The sequence below is a fragment of the Bidens hawaiensis genome, unplaced genomic scaffold, assembly GCF_021521415.1.
Source record: "Bidens hawaiensis isolate Kalapana, Puna unplaced genomic scaffold, B.hawaiensis_p1.1 tig00023616_1, whole genome shotgun sequence".
NCBI lineage: Eukaryota > Viridiplantae > Streptophyta > Magnoliopsida > Asterales > Asteraceae > Bidens > Bidens hawaiensis.
The window spans coordinates 192,567-201,054 of NW_027493701.1; positions in this window are offsets into that span (position 1 = coordinate 192,567).

Sequence of the window (8,488 nt, forward strand, 5' to 3'; positions counted from 1 at the left end):
TAAAATACTTCAAAACTTTAACTCATTTTTAGCAATATTTTACACAATAACTATCTTTTATTTATAACCAAAATATATTAAAATTCTTATTTTTTTTTCTTTAAAAATAATGTCTTTCAAATGTTTTGTAACCCACATGACGGGACGAGTTATGTGCACCATCCAACGATCTAAATAATTATGGAGGCCTATATAATTATCGAAGTTCTCGCATGGAAGTTATAATCCGTGCAATTGTGTGTCATAAAATAGAATTGAAAGTAGTGAGGATAACGGTACAAATGTAGAGAAGATAAGGACATGGTGGATATGCCGCTGGTACATCGTATATATAAGTGCCCTAATCGGATTTTCGTTTGGAGCGCTGTTCTAACTATTTAAAGTTTTGTGTTATGATAAATTTTCAAATTATAATTAAAATTTTCTTTTCCTCAAAAATTAAACGGTGTTGTCTAGTTTTCTCTAATTTCGGGAAAAATTCGCCAAAGTATGGGAGACTGTACCAACTCGGTCTTTCCAATTCATATTATTCGATTCGTTTCCATTTAAGATAATTTAATATAAAAGAACGCATTTATCAAGTTGATATCATAATGATTATTATACTTATTTATTAAATCTTTGAAATATAATCAAAAGTAACCTTAAATTTATGGTTTAACAAATTATATGTCCACACTCATAAAACAGGGACTAATAGGTAAATAATTTAAATGATTATAATAATCTTTCAACCCATGACCCAAACCCGTATTTGAACCTAAACCCGTTTACCTGATTGTTTTCTTAAGCAATAATCTTCGTCTTAAACTTGGAATTGATTTTTGTTTGATTATCTTACCTATTACGGCCTCATCGACGCTACAATTTGGAAACCAAGATCAAATATTATACGGACCATCAATATTAACGAACCCATCTTATAACAATTATGAATATACGATCCACGGATGATAATAAGTCAAATAATCTCGTGTAGATCTTCTTCTGACCTCGTGAGCAAAACCTAAAGAGCAATTGGTGTAAAACTCCCGCAGTCCATCAAATCTGTTCGTTCGTTAGGACGTCATCTGCAACTTTCCGTTCACCATCATCACAGACTTGTAACTGGTAATTCATATATACATCTGGATCGTTTTAATCGTTTATCATTAGCCCTAACATCAATTAATCAAACATTGAACGAATCAGGCGATTTCAGATTTAGGGTTAATATCAATTTGGGGTTTCTGGTCACTTCTGTTTATAACTAATTGTTTTCAGTTATTACTCAATTAACATGCTGGAGCAATTGGTTCGATCTGAGTGTTGTGATCCTGGTGGTCGCGGGGTTCGAACCCGGCTACCCGGATTTTAGGTTTTAATTTTCATTTTTTTGTTAATTTATATAATTAGTTTTAATAAATGGTAATTTAATTATTAGATATTAATAATCAATGTTTTATTTTAACCAACATTGATGTTTCTTGTTAATTAATCCCTTATAAGCTTTTGTAAATGTGTGTGTGTATATATATACACACACACATGTTGTTTCCTTTAAATAAGAGTATTATAATGATTATAATATTTTCATCGTGTATTGTCATTAAGGGATTTAAAATAAACTATTTATTTATACTTTATTTGTTATTTATGATATACCTATTCAGACAATATTATTACATACATAATAACTAGTTGAATAAATATTTACTTATACATACGTTTTTATTCATACAACTAGTACGTGTTATTATTGTTAAAATTATCCATTTACTTATAATCATATTATCGTAAATACCTTTTGGGTAATATTTAAACTAATATAAGTTCACTTTCATGAAGCATAAGTAACGACTTCTTTACTAATAAAAATAACCGTAGAAATTAACTACCAATCATTCAATCAATAATATTGTAATTTTAATATAACTCTAATCACATCGAAATATTAATTCCTTAAATCATGTTATATCGCTTATAACTAATTTTTATTATATTTAATTAGGAATCCTTGACGGTATATCCTGAAGGATTTATCTTTTCTCACATTATCCTTATAACACCCCAGCCTCTCGTACCACCAACATTGTCCGCTTTGCCCCGATGGTTTGCCCATCTGGGAACTCACAGCTTTGTTTTTGGTTGCCCAGGTAGAGACTTCCTAGGTGGTCACCCATCCTAGTACTACTTCCACCTAAGCACGCTTAACCGTGGAGTTTTCATGTGCTCCACAGCTAACTAAGCCCAAAACGCGTTGGTGACTGAAGAGGCATGACATTTACTTATGAACCAAGGATCTCTCTTGTCCACGGCCGATGTGAGATTTGCCTAAGAGTGGGAAGATGTTGTGTTTGCCAAGGGTGTTACAAACAACCCCTTTGAACTCATCGTCCTCGATGAGGCATGTCCTATCACCCCGAACGGCACAAGAGTGGCTCTTATACCACCTGTAACACCCTAGCCTCTCGTACCACCAATATTGTCCGCTTTGCCCCGATGGGTTGCCCATCCGGGAACTCACGGCTTTGTTTTTGATTGCCCAGGTAGAGACTTCCCAGGGGTTCACCCTTCCTAGTACTACTTCCACCTAAGCACGCTTAACCGTGGAGTTTTCATGTGCTCCACAGCCAACTAAGCCCAAAACGCGTTGGTGATTGAAGAGGCATGACATTTACTTATGAACCAAGGATCTCTCTTGTCCACGGCCGATGTGGGATTTGCCTAAGAGTGGGACGATGTTGTGTTTGCCAAGGGTGTTACAAACATTGTAAAACATAGAGGAGTGCAACCATATTCTTTTCACAAAGAGAACATGGTCGCGTTTGAAAACATAAAGTTGTGATTCATATGGCGTTGAAAGGGGTATGCTTTGGCTTAATAGAGTTCATTCTCTTTCCTAACTCTCCAGGTAAGCAACCGGGTCCCGTGTCTGATTGGGATTTATACGCATTGCTTATCCTTAGGTTTCAATAACCTTGGTGTCAAGAGTTTCGGAAAACAGGCACGTCCCCCTTACATTTACTACATACCTGCCACATAGAACCATCTTTAAGAAGGATAAATATCGGAACACCACACTAAAAATCAATAATTGAAAATTTTGGAAAACTCTTTGTTTTACATGTTCATATTTCGTTGGTTAAATGCTATGTTTACCTACCACATTATTCTCGATCTCAATATTTCAATTACATGTTATGATGGTTATAATTCTAAATGTTTCATTCTTTAATTTAATTACCTCCTTTATTTCGCTTTCAACATCGTTCACTTGGTTTAGACACAATGATTCTATTTACTTGACTTTGTGTTTTAACGTTGTACTTGGCCTGAACGGTCTATTAATGTGTTTTGTAATGTTTTTACCCATTTTAATTCATTATTTTTTTGAAGTTCTATATGAGAATTTTTTTTCTTCTTTATCTAAGGTCTATGTCTTAAAACCACACAATAAAGCAAGTTATATGGACCATCCGACGATAGAGGTAATTACGGGTCGACACGTAATTATCAAAGTCCTCGCACGGAAAATATAATAGGTTGTGTGAAATAACTCGGAACTTGGAATGATTTTTGAAGAACGGGCAAATACAATATGATAAGGGCATGGTGGATACGCCTCTGGTACATCCTATATATAAGTGTCCTTGTCATATTTCCTAATTGTGGCGTTCTTTCGAGTCATTCAAAGATCTACGTTATTTTATTGTAATTGTGCATGTATAAAATTGCTAAAATTTCCAAAAACTCCGTTTATTAGTTGTTCTCTTTTATTTTTTTTTATTTTTATTCTAATTTCGCGACGAAATTTCTAAAATTTGTAACTCCCGTAACATTCGTTACTTTTCAAACCCGAAAACTCGACCCATTTTAAATTTTCGGTTTTGTTTCTATTTAAATATATATATTTTTATAATATTATTAATTAATCTCAATTTTCATTAATATATTTTATGTGATCATTTCTATGCAATTATACATTTCACCACCTTTGTAGTATTACATACTCATTTAAAACATTCACAATCAAGATCAAGTATTTAAGTACATGTCCCATGCAATTTATTATAACTATTATTTAACTACAACTACTACTTTTATTTATTATTATTATTATTATTATTATTATTATTATTATTATTCTTATTAATTTTATTATTATCATCATCTTTTCATATGTTACTTAACTAATAAAAACTAATGAATGTTTAATTCAATAAAATTTATTAAAATAGTTAAACCTTTTGAATACCCTATTAAACAATTTTTAATTTGTGTTTTAATTATATTAAATATGATTAATTTTCATAATTTCCTTAAGACATAACAACTCTATATTTTCAATATAAAAGGAGGACAAATCCTCCATTATTTTCACACCTCAATCCATTCTTTTCTTAAGTTTAAGAGCACTAACAAGTAAGTTGTTACCATTTCAAGCATTTTATAGCTTTCTTTTTGATTTTATCTTGAATGTTCATACTTGTTCATAAGTTGTTCTTCTGATCATGTTACTTTTATCATAAAAATATTATATCTTGGTTTTAAGAATCATTATGATCATGGATATCCAAGATGAACACTTTGATTTTTTCTAAATCTTGGATCAAGCCTAGTTATTTTGCAAGAACAAACATGAATATATATATATATATATATAAATCTTATGATTCGTTGATCATCATAACTTATGTAAGGCCCCGTCACCGGTAACCCTACTTTCGTGTTGGATTTACTCATAAACGCAGTTCTAAATATCAGAGTTAATTAAAACATTCGCGGAATTTAAAAACTTTCATAAAACATTTCATAACAAAACACGTCTTGTCTTAAAATATCATTTCGTCTTTCAAAATAAACGAAACATTAAACTTAAACGTCTTGAGTCTTTCGATGCAAGCCTCTTATTCAGTGCCACGTGTCTCCTCAAGCGAGCTGCCTCATCCTACTCACCTGCGTGCATACTAAAAGTCAGCTACGCTGAGTGAGTTCTAGTTAATCATACACTATACAATACACATAAACTTATATTCTTTCATTCATACTTTCATTCATACTTTCATTCATACCTTCATTCATACTTTCATTCATACTTTTATACTTTCATTCATATTTTCCTTACATACATAATCCTACGTTTTAAAGAGCCTTTCGCCCTATAACCTCACAGATATTATAAGGGTCTGGTCCCTAACATCACAGATATTATAAGGGTCTGGTCCCTAACATCACAGATATTATAAGGGTCTAGTCCCTCTTTCCTCGAATATTAGTAGGGTTCGGTTCCCTAGTTCTCGAATATTAGTAGGGTTCGATTCCCTCTTCGTTACCATACAACCATACATCATACCTCGAGTATTATTAGGGCTCGGTACCCTTTTCGTAACCATACAACCATCATTTCCTTCTTTTATTAACTTTATTACATTCATACACATAAGCATACATATCATACTTACCTTATACATAGCGTTACAACCTGACAGTACGTGCAATATCCGAAGATCGTTCACGTACCATCAAGCAATCATTCATTCATATCACATCATTCACATAAGGCATACACTTATCTCTTAGGATAAGCGTATTAACAAACATATCGAGTATGCACACAGCCCCGAAAGCATAACACATAAATGGGGCTAGAACTCACCTGAACACGGTTACGTTCACCGTTAATCGTAATCCCTTTCTTCAGTTGTGCACGGCTGACTGTATAACAAGTATACGCATCAATAACTATCACTTCTCATATTGCATTTCTATCTTTATATGACCCACAACGAACGGGGGTCCGGGGGCAGCGCCCCTAGCAGCGGGGTCTAGGGGCGGCAGCCCCTAGCAGGGTCTAAGGGGCAAAGCCCCTGGCTGGGGTCAAGCTTAGCTTTAGGCGAAGTTATCAGTTAGGCGAACTTGGCCGTAAGTGAAGTTATCAATTAGGCGAACTTAGCCTCAGGCGAAGTTACCAGTTAGGCGAACTTGGCCGTAAGCGAAGTTATCAATTAGGCGAACTTGGCCTCAGGCGAAGTTACCAGTTAGGTGAACTTGGCCGTAAGCGAAGTTATCAATTAGGCGAACTTGGCCGTAAGCGAAGTTATCAATTAGGCGAACTTGGCCTCAGGCGAAGTTATCGCTTTGAAGGCGAAATTATCGCTTTGAAGGCGAAGTTATCGCTTTGAAGGCGAAGTTGCCCAGTTCAGCCGCTGTTTGGTTTCTATCAAGCATTTTTGGCGATTTTAACTCCCTTGTTATGGTTCAACATCACCCACTACGTTCCCCAACCGTTTTCGGTCGTTTATACACTATAAAGCTTAGATCTTTAAACTTCAAAGATCAAGAATCATACCTTTTTGTGCTTGTTTGGATCTCGTTTAACTTGTTTAATCACAACTAATCGTTCTCTCTCCCTCGGATCTTGTTCGTTCCTCTCTCGGCCGCCGGCCGTATGGCGATGATGTGGTGTGTGTGTGTGTGTTTTGGAGTGTGTTAGAGAATAAGATGGAATGAGTGATGGTTTAGGGTTTAGGGGATATTTATATCCCTTAAAGCCCATGGACCTAAGGCCCATTCTCATTTAACCCATCTCAATTAATCTAAGTCCATGATCCGCTCCTTACTCGATATTAAATAATCAATAACGCGAAATCACTAAACATAACTTTCTTTATTCAACCTTAAAATTTTAGGATGTTACAACTTATAAACTTTCTTTTAAATAAGATTATTTATAAAAATTTCTTTTATATAAAATATTTTACAATAGATATAACATACTTCATATCTTTGAATTAATAATTAAGTAAATTACTTATTGTTTATTTTATTTCAACATAACTACTATTTATGAGAATTAATTAATTAATTATGTACTTGGAAACAAATGTTTAATCATAAATTGTTATTAATATTATTATTTAATCTTATATTAATAAGTTATAATTATATGTCTACAAATCATTCTTCAACTAATAAACATCAAATGATTTATATAAACTTTATTAATTTTTGTTAAACTCATTAAAATCCCCAAGTCCCCATTTACCATAAGTTAATTAACTTTATAATTCCGGTAACTAGTCCTTGATTTTTGTATCTTCGTTAGTATTTATAGTTTCGTGAGATTCAATTGCTTCGTTTGTTAACTCGCTTTCGGTTATTATTTCAAGTTGTCTCTAATATTAAAGGTGAGTTTCTCACACCCCCTTTTTACCATTTTCAACTATTTTTGGGGTAGCATATATATCCTGTCAACAATTCAATTTCGTGTATTTAATATCTACAAACTACAATTCGTTACATGGACTTGTGTGTTTACTTGCTTACTTGCTCAAAGATTACGTGCTCATGGTTTCCTCATTAAGTATGATCATACGCCCCCCTATGCACTCAGGACCTCGATGTTATGAGTGGAATAGTGACCCCCGATGAGTACGTTGGTTGTTACCAACAGAAAGGACACTTACTTGCGCTATTATCCGAGTACGTTGGTGCACAATCCCAACTGGAAAGGACTTTACTTGCTCATTTACACTTGTTCATGGAATTGTAGATTTTTATGTACTTATATTAAAACTTGTGTGAACTCACCAACTATTCATTTAATTGACATTATTTTATATATATGCTACAGGTACCTTATTTAGAGAATGCTGCCGTGACGAGGACACTAGAACTTAGGTTATATTAATAAATGGACCAGTTGTTAATTTCTCTTGTATTTCCCTTATATTTCTTGTTACAAACAGTGTACTTGATGTTTAAATTAATTAATGATAATATTGTCACTTAATAATGTCACATGTGTTTTGGGCAATCTGTACGTCACACTAGGGCGTATTCCGCTTTAGCCGAGGTGTTACAATCCTCATTGTATTTCGTTCATCTAATCAGGTGAGTAATCACTCCCCTTTTTACTTATTTTTAACCTTTTTGGGACCATATGCGTATCGTATCATATTTAACTATTATCTAGTATTGAAAACCGCAACTGTTTAATGTTTGTGTGTATATCAGTTTATGCCTAAATTGCTATTTGCTTACTTGCTTTATTTGAACCACATTCGGAGAGGTCCAACATATTCTCAGTCTAGTATGATCATACGACCGTCGTAGTGGCCGGCGTCCGACGCATTGACAATGGTTTCACCGACACCTTATTTTTGGTAACCAATGCCCATTCGCATGCAACAGTTTAGCCCTTTCTTTATGTTTGATTGTTTGTGTATGTGCTATGTTTTAACTGTTTATCTCAAAGGAACAGTTTGCATATTTCTTTATATATTATATATACTATTACTGTTGTGTCTTAAACTGGTGTTATACTCACTCAACATGTGTTTTTGACAAAAATATATTTTATACGCATTTGGAGGTTATCAGTTTGGTGGTTTAGAAAGATGAAGATCACGTAGAGATTTTTTTATGATACAAACTTAATTAATAATTGTTGTAATTTTGTTATACTTGATGTACTTAACTGTAATTGTTTTATTTAAAATTATTA